A 12,574-nucleotide genomic window follows, 5' to 3' on the forward strand; every position below is an offset into this window, starting at 1 on the left:
GAGGCCAGCTCTGCTCCAGTCCTCTCCCCTGTGTGCAGGCCTGGCCCTTCCCCCAATTCCTCCTTCCCCAACCAGACCCGAGCCCTGCCCTGCCATCAGCCTTGCCTTGGCTGGTCGTGCCACACCCACAAAGAGGGACCCCCAAATCTGTGGGGTGGGAGCTGCACCCTGAGGCTGCCACCTTCTGTTCAGCCGTCCAGGCTCTAGCCGGCTCCTCCGGCCTGGCAGCGGGACAGTGGGAAGATCACGCACAAGGGAAGTGCCCACACCCTGCAGTGATGGGTGGCGGAGAAGCGCCTAAGGGAGCCAGAGAGGGTAACCAGCCAGTCAACTTCTGGTTTGCGGCCTGGTCCCAACAAGCACGTGCGCCTCAGGGCGGCATCACATTATAACCCAATGTCCTGACATCCCCGGGGCGGGGGAAGCCGAAGGGGCATCAGTCAAAGCCTCTGTAGGTACCATCCATGGAACCACCCAACCCTGCCCCATCCGCGCCTGCTTCGGCAGAAGTTTCTCTGTGTGTCTGTCTAGTCTCTTAACCAAAGGGAAGCCTGCTAACCCTTAGGGCACCAGTTTCCAACCTTTCGTCATTTGCAGGCCCCTGAAAAGTTTTGCAGGAGGGTGCACAGCCCTGTGGAAATACCAGACACAGTCTGTGGAGTCCCGGTCCCAAACCACGGCCCTAGACACTCCATGCCGCTCCCAGGTGGGGTGGAGGAGGTCAGGACAGCTGGTGAGCAATGTACAGTCAGAGGAGCCTGGCTACAGGCCGCAGGGCTCGGGGAAAGTTTACGAACCAAACGGTTTGGCGGGGGAGTGTCATGTGCAGTGTCCGGATGTTATTATATAAACGCTCAGCTCCTCTGTGACAGACACACTCCTGCACCAGGCTCTCCTGTAGCCTGCAAACAGCTGTCGGCTGTGGGTCAAATTCATCCCTGGGGGAACTTCAGCAGCTCAGGCTTCTTCACCCAGAGCAGGCGACCCCAGCACAGGGAGGCTGCTGCCACCCAGAGGCCAGAAGGTGCCATGCCCCAATAAATGCTGATTGAGTGAGGAAGGCTCAAGAGGGAGCGGGGGGGGGGGGGGGGGGTGTGTGTGATGGGACAGTCTCTGGGGGCGTGGGGCAATTTCTTGCTCCTGTTGAAGTGTTCACAGCACAGTTCAGATTAGTTACCGTGCAAGTACTGGAGCTGGGGATGCGTTTGGGCTGCAGTACGCATGGGCCACTCCTTGCAAGGGTTTATAGCGACAGGACCAAGAGACACAGGATGGGAAGGGACCTCCTGGCTCATCAAAGTCAGTCCCTGCTAATGCAGGCAACCTTGGCATACCATCCATTATTCCCTACACCCCAGAATCTTAGGCATCGTGTCTTCAGTGAACCTCACCTTCCCCGTCGGCCCAGGTGCTGTCTGCAGGGCAGTGCTCGGGTCAACAGGCAATGCCAAGGCCACCAGGGACACTAAGAATTCCTCCCTCCTGTCCCCAGCAGGATCCAGTGTGGTAGAGGAGTGGCTGCATGGATTCTGATACATCCCTGGGGCTGACAAACGTCACCCCTCCACGGGAGGTTTGGACCATGGATTTGGGTTGTCTCATACCAACAAGCATAGACAACAGGAGGGATAGCTCAGTGGTTTGAGCATTAGCTTGCTAAACCCAGGGTTATGAGTTCAATCCTTGAGGGGGGCACTTAGGTATCTGGGGCAAAAAGCAGCACTTGGTTCTACTAGTGAAGGCAGGGGACTGGATTCAATGACCATTTAAGGTCCCTTCCAGCTCTATGAGATAGGTATATCTCCATAAAATAAAGCTTGCAGGCACCATGCATGTGGGGCTGAGGCCCTCTTTGTACAGGAGGTCAGTCTGGGCTCCTCTGTGTTCGAGGACAGCCCTGCCTTGGCTCTGAATGTTCTGAGAAGAGCAAACTGAGCCTTTGCTTGTATGTCAGCCATGGCTGCAGACTCCTAGTTCAGGCTAAGGTGGAGATCCTGCTTCACACTCCCCCCGCACACGTGCATTCTCAGTTGCTTTTTATAGCCTTCTTGAGAACACAAACAGGCTCAGCCCAGAGGCGGGCAGGTGTTTGTAAATCTTTTAACCGATGGAACCAGCCTGGTGCTGCCTAGAGGGATGCTGTGGTGGCAGAGTGGCCTAGGACGTGCCCTGCATGCTCCAACCTGCCCTAGGGCCCCACAGGTCCCAACCTTGCAGCTGGGAGGGACCTTACCTAGATCATGCATAACTGAACAGGCAGGCAGCGGAGGGCCAGGGCTGGAGAGGGGTTCCAGCAGTCATGCTCACACGAGTCATGTGAGGAGCCCAGATACTCGAGTGAGGGGTGTCATTATCGTATGTTCTCAGCCACACACATGTGATGTTATGATTGTTCTGTATAACGGATACAAGGTGGGGGAGTGGATACCTTCTATTGGATCAACGTTTGGTGGTGGAAGAGACAAGCTTCCAAGCCTACACAGCGCTCTTCTGCAGGTCCACAGGGCTACAACAACACTGTGTATTAGCTGTATAACGTTAGCAGAAGGTACTGAGAACAGAAACTCATCTCACCCAAGGTATCGGATGGGTCCAGGCATGCCTGGCCACAGGGTCACGTATTTGCCTGTGAATTGGACTGGAAATCTTTTTACGGTGTGTAAATGAGCCCTCACTGTCTGTGGGATACCAGAACAATGTCAGAAACACCTCACTGGACACAGGAGGGGTGTGAGTGAGTGTGAGACACGTGGGGACGTGCAATAGGCTAGTTGGCCCCTTAAGTGAAAGGGGGCTTAGCGCTTCTGTTCCAGTCAAGGGGCACCCTAGTTTGGTGTAAGAAGGGTGGGACAGCCCCTGCTGTTATAAATGAGAGTTCAGCAGCCTGAGGGGGAGTTTATTATACAGAGAGAGGGTGGCTGAAGTGGCTACCATGGGTATAAAAGGAAGAACGTGTAGGCGAAGCTATGTGGCTCAGAGCTGGGAAAGCCTGTGCCAGCAGATAGACACAAAACAAGCACTCCGCAGGGGTGTGTCATCTGTCCTACCTTCTTCAACATCAGACAAATGATCTTCCGAAAGAGAGGAGCGCAGCAAGAGGCATGTGACGAAGTGGGAATGTCCATAATGTTTTCTCTGAATACTATGTGGGTGCCTCAGTTTCTCCTATGCATTTCTTAAGTATCTAGGTAGGGGGATAAGGGTGTGTGATTGTTGCAGAGTCCTAGAGGGCAGGGGTGTGCAGGGGTCTGCAAAGAGAATGGCTGACACCCTGTCTCCTGGCAACTGATGGCCTGGGCCCCTCTCCTGCAAGATGCCAACTGAAGGTGTTGGAGAACAAAGAGATCAGGTGACCTCCTGACCCCAGAAAGAGACAAAGGCCAGGGGAGGGGCTGGAGAGTTTCAGTGTGGAGCTGGCTGGGGAAAGAGAGGGAGGCCCAGACCTGGGGTCCGGTTTCTGTACCTACAAGCTCTGTTTTGGACTGTGTTCCTGTCATCTAATAAACCTTCTGTTTTAGTGGCTGGCTGAGAGTCACGTGTGACTGCGGAGTTGGGGTGCAGGGCCCTCTGGCTTCCCCACGAGCCCCGCCTGTGCGGAGTTACTAGGAGAAGCACATGGTGTGAGAAGGGGATGCTGAATGCTCCGAGGTCAGACCCAGGAAGGTTGAAGCTGTGGAAGCTTCTTGCCCTGGAGACAGTCTGCTCAGAGAGAGGAAACTCCCCCAGAGTCCTGCCTGGCTTTGTATGGAGCAGTTCCAGAGCATCACTCAGTGACTCTGTGACAAGGTATCACTCTGATCGCTGGCGACCACCATGTGAGGAAAACCCAGAAGCCCTGCACCAGCTGCTAAAAGAGTGAAACTCTAAAGAAGGTGTAGCAGGGTGCAGCAGACTCCCCTGGCTTTTGCCTCTGCTAAGCTTACAAAGTCACTCTGAGGCCTTGGCTACACTGGCACTTTACAGCGCTGCAACTGGGGTGTGAAAAAACACCCCCCTGAGCGCTGCAAGATGCAGCGCTGTAAAGTGTCAGTGTAATCAGGGCGGCAGCGCTGGGAACGCGGCTCCCAGCGCTGCACGCTACACCCGTAAGGGATGTGGTTTACAAGCAGCGCTGGGAGAGCTCTCTCCCAGCGCTGCGGCTTTGACTACACTCACACTTCAAAGTGCTGCCGCGGCAGCGCTCCCGCAGCGCTGCCGGGGCAGCGCTTTGAAATGTCTAATGTAGCCAAGCCCTGAGACCTTGGGTTTTGTAACCACTGGTGCACTGTGTTCTCAGGCTTCTTCCCACCATCATTTCACCATGTACAAGTAACCCTTCACCGTCTGTGGGCAGGAGGAGAGAGCTACCTCCCTGCTCCCATTGCCTGCCTGCCTTTCTCCGTTCCTCCTGCCCTCCCCTGGCTGCCTTCCCCTCAGGCTTCTATGCAGCCCCAGGCTAATTAGGTAGCAGCTGTCTCCGCCTCCCCAATTAGGGCCAGGTTATCTCCAGCCCAATCTAATTTGTTCCCCTAATGAGGAGTGGGCGTGACAGAGGACTGACTCTGCAACCCTTTGCCCAGCACCCTGTCACAGAAGGGTGTAGAGTGGTGAAACACGGGGGGCTTCACATTGACACAACTAAGGGAATGATAGTCACCAAAAGGAAAATTCACAATTATAAATTGTATCTATATGGATAGCAAATAAGTATCGTTAAAAGTGTCACCTTTTTAGGTGTGATATCTGATAGCAAGCTCAGTTGGAAGAATCGTATGGAAAATATTAGAGATAAGCAAAGGCAGGATCAACTTACTTAAAAGTCTTTCTGGAACTTCCTGGGGTGTGGATAAGGCAGACAAAGCGCTAATGAGACCCATCACCAAGTACAGGGAGAGTTTAGAAAAGACGAGTGTCCAGAGTCCTGAGAGCAAAGCGAGCTCAGAGGAAAAGCAGCACTGGGCAGAGAGCTCCAGGGTGGGGCTGGCCCTGGAGGAGGAAGGGGATGAGAATTCCCTGGGTGAGCAGTAGAGCCAGACCAGGCTGGTAAAAGCAGAAGTTAGGGGAGTCACCTACAAACTTTCCCAGCCAGAGAGGGAGGGCTGATGGGTGAAACCAGCAGAGGGAGCTAGCTGATGGATCCCTGAGCCAAAGGGCCAGAGAGGGCTGATAGCTGGGGAGTGATGGAGAGGCGAGCCCACTGAATTCTTCAGGCAAGAGATGGAACCCTAACCAGGAAGGAAATAGGGGAGAGAAACACACCAGCTAGAGGGGCTGGGGTGAGGTGTGTGACAGCCACCAGAGCCGAGCTGGGGTAGGGGGGAGCAGCAGGAGCTGCCTCTGGGAGCCGAGCTGAGGCAGGGTGGGAGCCGCAGGAGCCACACCTGGGAGCCAAGCTGGGGCCAGGAGGGAGCTGCATGAGCTGCCCCTGGGAGCTGAGCAGGGGCGAGGTGGGAGCCGCAGGAGCTACACCTGAGAGCCAAGCTGGGGCGGGGTGACAAATGCCGGAGCCGTATGTGGTGTAGGACTGTTGGGACAAATGTACTGGTTGAACGGTTCTGGGGAGATTCTTGTTTATGGTAGTGGGATGTTTGGTAATCAATTTACACCACAAAAACGGCTAGCAGAATTCTCCAGAGGTTGGACTGAGTCTAACTGAGGAATCAAGAGGGAAACTGAGGCCGGGGCTTCTGGTAGGGCTGCCTGGAGGCCATGCGTTCACAGGCATTTTTTTTCATGTGTTTTACAGATGGTTGGGAAAAGCTCCCCTGTCCAGGGCACTGGAATGCCTGATCCTCCGGAGCTGTCTTTGCTCGCTCATTCTGTGCGCAGCAGCACCCTCCCCGTCACTCAGGCCTGTAATCTGGACATCCCTGGCAACTTCTCCCACCTGTTCACTCTGCCCATGCGTTTACAACTCTCATCGGTCCCTCATTATCTCCTGACCTGCAGCCTGCCTCTTCCTCCTCTCGGTTCCCCAGCACCCGCAGGTGCCCGCTCCAGTCCGTACAAAAGCAGATGCCAAGACCATTGTCCTTGTCTTGCAATATCCCCCATTCCTTCAGTCCCTCCACCAGATCTTCCTTCCAGTGACTTTAACGTCTTGTCCTTACCCTCCAGGACTCTATAGAACTCAGACCCTGCCAGAGGTGGACTGATGCCTGTCTCTGGGGGGGCAGCCATCTCCTTGGGCTTGGCAGGTGTGTCCTTGAGCATGTGGGCCTGTTCCTCAGTGTTCCCAGATCCTCTGGGACTCCTGGCCTCTGCCCCTTCTGCCCTCCCACCACACTGAGGCTTGTGCCAAGGTAGCTTCTCTCCAGGAGCAGGGATTGTAGCTCAGTGGGGCAGGCCCTTTCTGGCTGCTGGGCCCTGGGAGCAGTGGCTTCGGTGGGGAACAAAGAGGGGGCAGCCCTACGCTGGTGTCAGTCATTGCTATGGTTACCATAGGGCCCACCATTGCCATGGTGGATGACTGCCCTTGCTGTGAGCACGGGGACACGGGGGGTGCCCGCCTGGTCCCCTCACCCTTCTACATGCTGGAGCTCCCGGCGACTCTGGGATGCCAGTGGGAGCAGGCAGTGTCCCCTTATATCAGTGCCCAGGGCCCCATCTCGGCACACAGGGATGGTCAGAAAGCACATAGCTCCCAAGATGTCTCTCGGGGCCCCAGCAAGTCTGGGGGAAGGATGAAAACAGGCCAGGCCTCCCTTCAGCAGCACGACGCCCTCTTGACAAGAGGGAGTGAGGAAGAGCAGAAAAAACCATGTAGCTCAGGGTCGCTCTGCCCCTGGGAGCAATGGGGATAGGATGGTTCCTCTGCTCCTGCCATCAATGCAACACCTGGCCTAGGGAGGGGCAGAGGGGACCCCGCTGCAGGCTCCCCAAAGCTGGGAGAGGAGAGGTGAAGAGCCCCTGGAGCTGTAGGAGGAACAGAGGTGAGGCAAGGACTGGGGCAGAACTGATGAGGGGGCCGAATTGTGGGAGGACTGGCACAAGGTGGGGTGTAGCCTTGGGGAAGGTAAGGCAGGAAGAGGAGGAGTGAAGAGAAGGCAGCTGGTGAGGTGGAAGTGGATGTGGAGAAGGGAAGCAGGGTGCAGATGGGGAGCTGTCAGGCGGAGGCTGATCTGGAAGAGGCAGAGCAGAGAGGGAGGCTGGAGCACTCTGAGGGGAGAGAAGGGGAATGTCAGCTGACGGCAAGGGGGTTGATGGGGAATCAGTTTCAGACAGACGTTGGGGCAGAGGTGGTCAGGGGGCCGTGGAGGAGCAGCAAGAATGGGCATGTCCAGAGGAGGAAGGGAAGGCCGGTGGAGGAGGGGTAGGATTTGGGGAGTAATTTCAGGGGAGGAAGGAGAGAGAAAATGGGGTAGAGGAGGAGGAGGGCAGGGAGTGTGAGGATTAACACAGCATGAGGCAGCCCTTGCTCTGAACTGCTGACATGGAAAGGGGCAGGACAGACACAGCGCAAGAGGGGATTCAAGCAGACATCCCGTCGAGAAGGGAAGGGGCTTGCCTAAGGTCCCACAACAGGGCATCAGCAGAGCAAGATTAGAATTCAGGGGTCCCGACTCCCACACCCGACTCCCTGGCCTCTGGACCCTGGGTGGAACCAGGGTTACTTCCGGGCCCATCACATCCATCTTGTGCATCATCCTCGGTGCCACAGGATTCTCTGCTGCTTTTACACATCCTCCCTCTGATAGTCAGCACCCTGATCCTCTCCTCCAGCCCCTGTACTCAGCCCTGGTTTGCTGCATTGAAAGGGTGGCCACAGGCCATGTGTGCTGGAGATCTCCCTTGCTGGAGGTCTGCTGAACAAGTGGAGTTTATTTCACTTGATGGGCTCTGTTATAAGGGCTTGGTTTTGTCTTGCAAGCTTGGTGATAAAGGTAGTGTACTGCTGCTGCCTGATCTGCTCAGCTTCCCTTACAAAGATAATCACAGTGGGGTCGGCATTGTCTTTGGTGTCCAGCTTAACTAAGTCGACACTCCCTTCTGAGATGGCATTGCCCATGACATCTATTGTGTCAATAAGTGCCTTGACATGTCATCCAAAAGAAGTCTGCGCGTCTTTCACTTGCTCCTGGTGCTTTGTGTGAGACTGTTCTCGCGTGGTTCCTTCCTCCGCTGCAGCTTCAAATTCTCCTGTCAACCTGGCCATCTCCGGTCCCACTATCATCCAGGGCCGAAGGACCTCTGGACTTTGTGTTAGGCCAACAGCTCCACCGTCTCCTTTGACTATAGCGTTATTTTGCTCATGAGCTTGGTCAAGCACGACTGCAAAGAAAACATGCCATGACTCACAAACTGTGATGGTCCCTGTAGTAGGGTGGTTACCCGCTCCAGCTCTGACAGGGTGAAGGCCAGCCCTGGGAGAGGGCTGTTGCTGGAATAAGTAGCTCCCAGGCTGATTGGGGAGGCAGTCGCAGCTGGGTCCATGCTCCAAACAGACCCAGCTGGCCCTATAAAGGCCAGGGAAGCCAGAAGCAAAAAGACTCTCTCTCTAGTCTGTTAAGAGGGAGGGACCTGGCTGCTGGGAGCGTACCAAGGTACCTGAGCTGGAGCAGGTCCAAACCTTCCTTGCCAGTGATGAGTGGCAATCATACTGCAGTCTGCCCCAGTGAACAGGGCTAGATGGGGACTGGCAGTAGCCACTGAGGCGAGGTGGGGATAGGGGGGTGGGGGTTCCCGGGGAAGGGAGAACCACCGAGACTGTAGGGGTACTGCATGGTGCAGACCCCAGTGGAAAGGGACATCGGGGTCCGGGAGGGATACGGGGGCCAGTGGCCACAAGACATCGGCCTGCAGAGGGCGCTCCAAGGCTGTAAAAAGAGCTAATTCCCAAGACGCCAGCAGGATGCGCTGCAAGGGTGAGTCTCAGGCTGTTACATTCCACTTGAGGAACTCTAGCTGTGTCTGGATGCACTGTGCAAGGGCTTGCCATGTCTCAGAGGCGAACAAGTACCCAATGAGCAGAATCCGTATGATCTAATGAAAGAACCAGGGTGACAGCTTTCCAATATACTCAACGCAGAGAGCAAAGTTTGCCTGGTGGATTGATGGCACATAGGTCAATGTAAGAAGCTCCTGTTGAAGTGTGGTATCCCCTGGGGGCCTCATCTTCCCTCAGACCTTGGGTGTACAGTGTGTGCACATTTGGAGCAAGATGTATAGACTCCTGGCAGTTACTTGGTCGGCACACGTAGTATGTGTGACATGAGACCAGTGCTTAATTTGTACCAGGGGTGAGTCCCGGCACCTCTAGGCTCGTCAGTTCATAACCCTAGTACCTCCAGAATTGTTGCATTGGTTATGAATATAAAAAAATTGCTTGAGCCCCAGTACCGAATTGCTTGAGCCTGGGCACCTCTTTCATTACAAATTAAACACTGCATGAGACACTTTCCAAGAGTCAGCTGCTTTTGGGGAGGCCACTTGAGCCTGAGCAAGGGCTTCTGTCCATCCACTATCTTCTAGCCATTGTCCAACCAGCTTCAGACTTGCCATTTCCAGATGAAGACCACCCAGCATAACAGATTTGTCCTCTCCGTACCCAGCAGGCTACATTAGTTTAGTTACGGTGAAAAGGGGTTGATCTACAGCGATCACTGACACCTGGCATGGGTTAGGTGGTGTACAGCGTTCCTTATCACATCCATGACAGGATGAATCATTGCCACAGACGTGGAGTCATCTGGAAAGAGGGAAAGAAGCAGGGGTGGAGTCTGGCTCTAGCTGCATGCTAGCAAGATAAGCTGCCCCCAAAATGGCTTGATCTCCATTTAAGGTATCCAGACTTGCTGCTTGCCTTAACTGTTCAAGCTACCTGCATTCTTCTTGCAGGGGTTGGGTAATCAGCTGGCAGTCAGTCTTGATTTCAGCATTTGCGGCGGGATGGGAGCACTGGTTTTCTTCACGATCAGTGGAGGGACAATTGTGTAAGACTCAGGAAGTGATGATAGAGTCTCCTCCACTGGTGCTGCAGCCTCACAGTCCAAGATGGGAATTTCACAGACATCTCCCTCCCACTTGAGTACTGGGATGCTGAAAAAGTGAGATCCCAGTTCTGTGGAAGGAGTCTCTTGCTGTGGTAGAGCTGGGATTGTGGTCTGCAGCCACAGTAGTGAACAGACTACCAGGAAGCTTTAGAAGACAGATATATTCTCATCCTCAAAGTGTTGGCATGCACTGTTCGCCATGCTGGTAGAGATGGCCAACACTGTTGTAGGAGATGGACAATCTACATTTAAAGACGGTAGCTACTAGCTCACTTTTTCACGTCTGTGCATGTGTCAAAGCAGTGTAGATTGGTGAAGGCTTTTTTCGAGCTTTGTTGTGGTGCAAACTTTCTGTTCCTTCACGGCAACGGATATTGCTGTCATACTGCAACTGTATTGTGCTGAACTGAAATAAGAGTAGCTGGATGAACGGAAACTTGCTATGAGTGAGTTGTAATGTTTGGGCCATCCAATATCATGGACATCAGAGCCAACAGTGACTCGGGCACAGATTTTGCTTGGCCTCCTGGGTTACATGATCCAGAGAACTAGGGGCCACCAAATGAAATGAATGGGCAGCAGGTTTAAAACAAATAAAAGGAAGAAGTTCTTCACGCAGTGCACAGTCAACCTGTGGAATTCCTTGCCTGAGGAGGTTGTGAAGGCTAGGACTATAACAGGGTTTAAAAGAGAGCTGGATAAATTCATGGAGGCTAAGTCCATTAATGGCTCTTAGCCAGGATGGGTAAGGAATGGTGTCTCTAACCTCTGTTTGTCAGAAGGTGGTGATGGACGGCAGGAGAGAGATCACTTGATCATTGCCCATTAGGTTCACTCCCTCTGGGGCACCTGGCATTGGCCACTGTTGGTAGACAGGATACTGGGCTGGATGGACCTTCAGTCTGACCCAGTATGGCCATTCTTATGTTCTTAGGTTCTTATAAACTGTGTTTTCATTTGGCACATGTCTGTTCAAATTTTTGCTGTTTGGGACAGGTGAAGTGCTTCTTTGTCACAGTCTTCCTCACATGCTTTTCTGAGGGCATGCCAGTATCCTGGTTGAAGGCAAGGAGCACATCATGTCTGTCTTTGCATGCTTGGAGATCTGGAATGTGTGAAAGGATATGTGCTTTTTAGTTCAGTGTTGTGAATGTCCCCCTCACCTGTTCTAGACTCTCTGTATAGAGCCTGGTGAGGTCTGCTCATTTGAATGAAGATGTGGCTCCAGTCTTTAGTTTTGTCTCCAACATATGCTATCAGTTCAGCAAAGGCAATCCTGTGCGACATCTCCTCTGTGTTGCTTTGCTCAGTTTTCTTCTCTCGACTTTTTCATAGAGAGACACCAAACACCTTGCGTGATACTTTGCCTCTTGGGCCACTAAGTCCCCTGCACTTGGTTTTGCAAGCAAGCACTAGTCTTGCAGCTGCAGTGCACACGTGACTATTAATGCCCAGGGTAGAAGCTTCATGGAGGTCTTCTGCTGGCATGTTTGTCTCACAAATCAAGCACGCTTCTTTCCCTGGAGGTCCTTTGTGTTGGTCACTGAAATGTGTATTTCGTCAGCAGTTCCTCAGGGTCCACAGCCTTTTCAGTTTGGTCCTGTTAAACTGCTGGAGTATGATAGCCAGATCTAACATGCTCTCGTTTTGGTTCTGCTGGATTAGTCAACTCTGCACCTGGGTCCTCCTGACAAAGCACACACTTGCCCCCGTCTGTAGAGGAATGAGATGTCTCTGTTTATGGACCTGTCTCCTGAAGATTGCATCTTTCTGACACATTTGGAGCACCAGTAATAGCCAATAGGAATCTAATATCTTTCGCTATTGCAAACAATATTATCACCAAGCAGCTTTCACACAACCATAGTAGCCTCTGAAAGAAAAAAGAGAAAAGTGATTACATTCGGCAAAGGGCACACTGACAATCAAAATGAGTTCTTACACTAATTTTTTGGCCATGTTGGAGGAAAACCAAGAATAGATCCCTTGCTCATCTAGACGTAGAACAATGTTATTTGCTGATTGTGACAATGTTGTGTGACAGACCCAGACCAGTGGGGTACAGGAGTCTGGTCCTATTGGCATCCAGGAGGTGGGCGGGCAAAGCCCGCTCACTTCTAAAGGACCTCCCCCCAGCCTAAGGGGAGGATCCACAGGTCTGTGACACCAAATGATTTCATGGGACAACTAATGAAAAAACAGGATCGGGAGTGAGGTCATAGGGCTAAATGAAGGGAACTTAATGGGGACACCGAGCAGAGAATCCCGGACAACGCCCACTGCTCCTCAAAGGCGTCAAGGGAGCCAGCGGACGCCGCCCAGAGGAACTCTGCCCGGATGCGTGAATGGACGGAGGAGCAAAAATAGGCCCCACAGTCGCAGGAAATCCCTTTGTCAACCTCCTCTCCCTGGTTTTATAGATGGCTAGTTGGCCAGGGCCAAGAGGAGGTTGATAAGAAGATCCCACAATACAGGAGTCTGGTAGAGGGCAAATATACTGGTCACTGGATGATTAGTTTTCTGTTCCCTGAGTGACCAGAGCAGGGGCTGCACTAGAGTAATCAGGAACCTGCTAGAACCAATTAAGGCAGACAGGCTGCTTA

The sequence above is a fragment of the Chelonoidis abingdonii genome, chromosome 1 (genome assembly GCF_003597395.2).
Source record: "Chelonoidis abingdonii isolate Lonesome George chromosome 1, CheloAbing_2.0, whole genome shotgun sequence".
Taxonomy (NCBI): domain Eukaryota; kingdom Metazoa; phylum Chordata; order Testudines; family Testudinidae; genus Chelonoidis; species Chelonoidis abingdonii.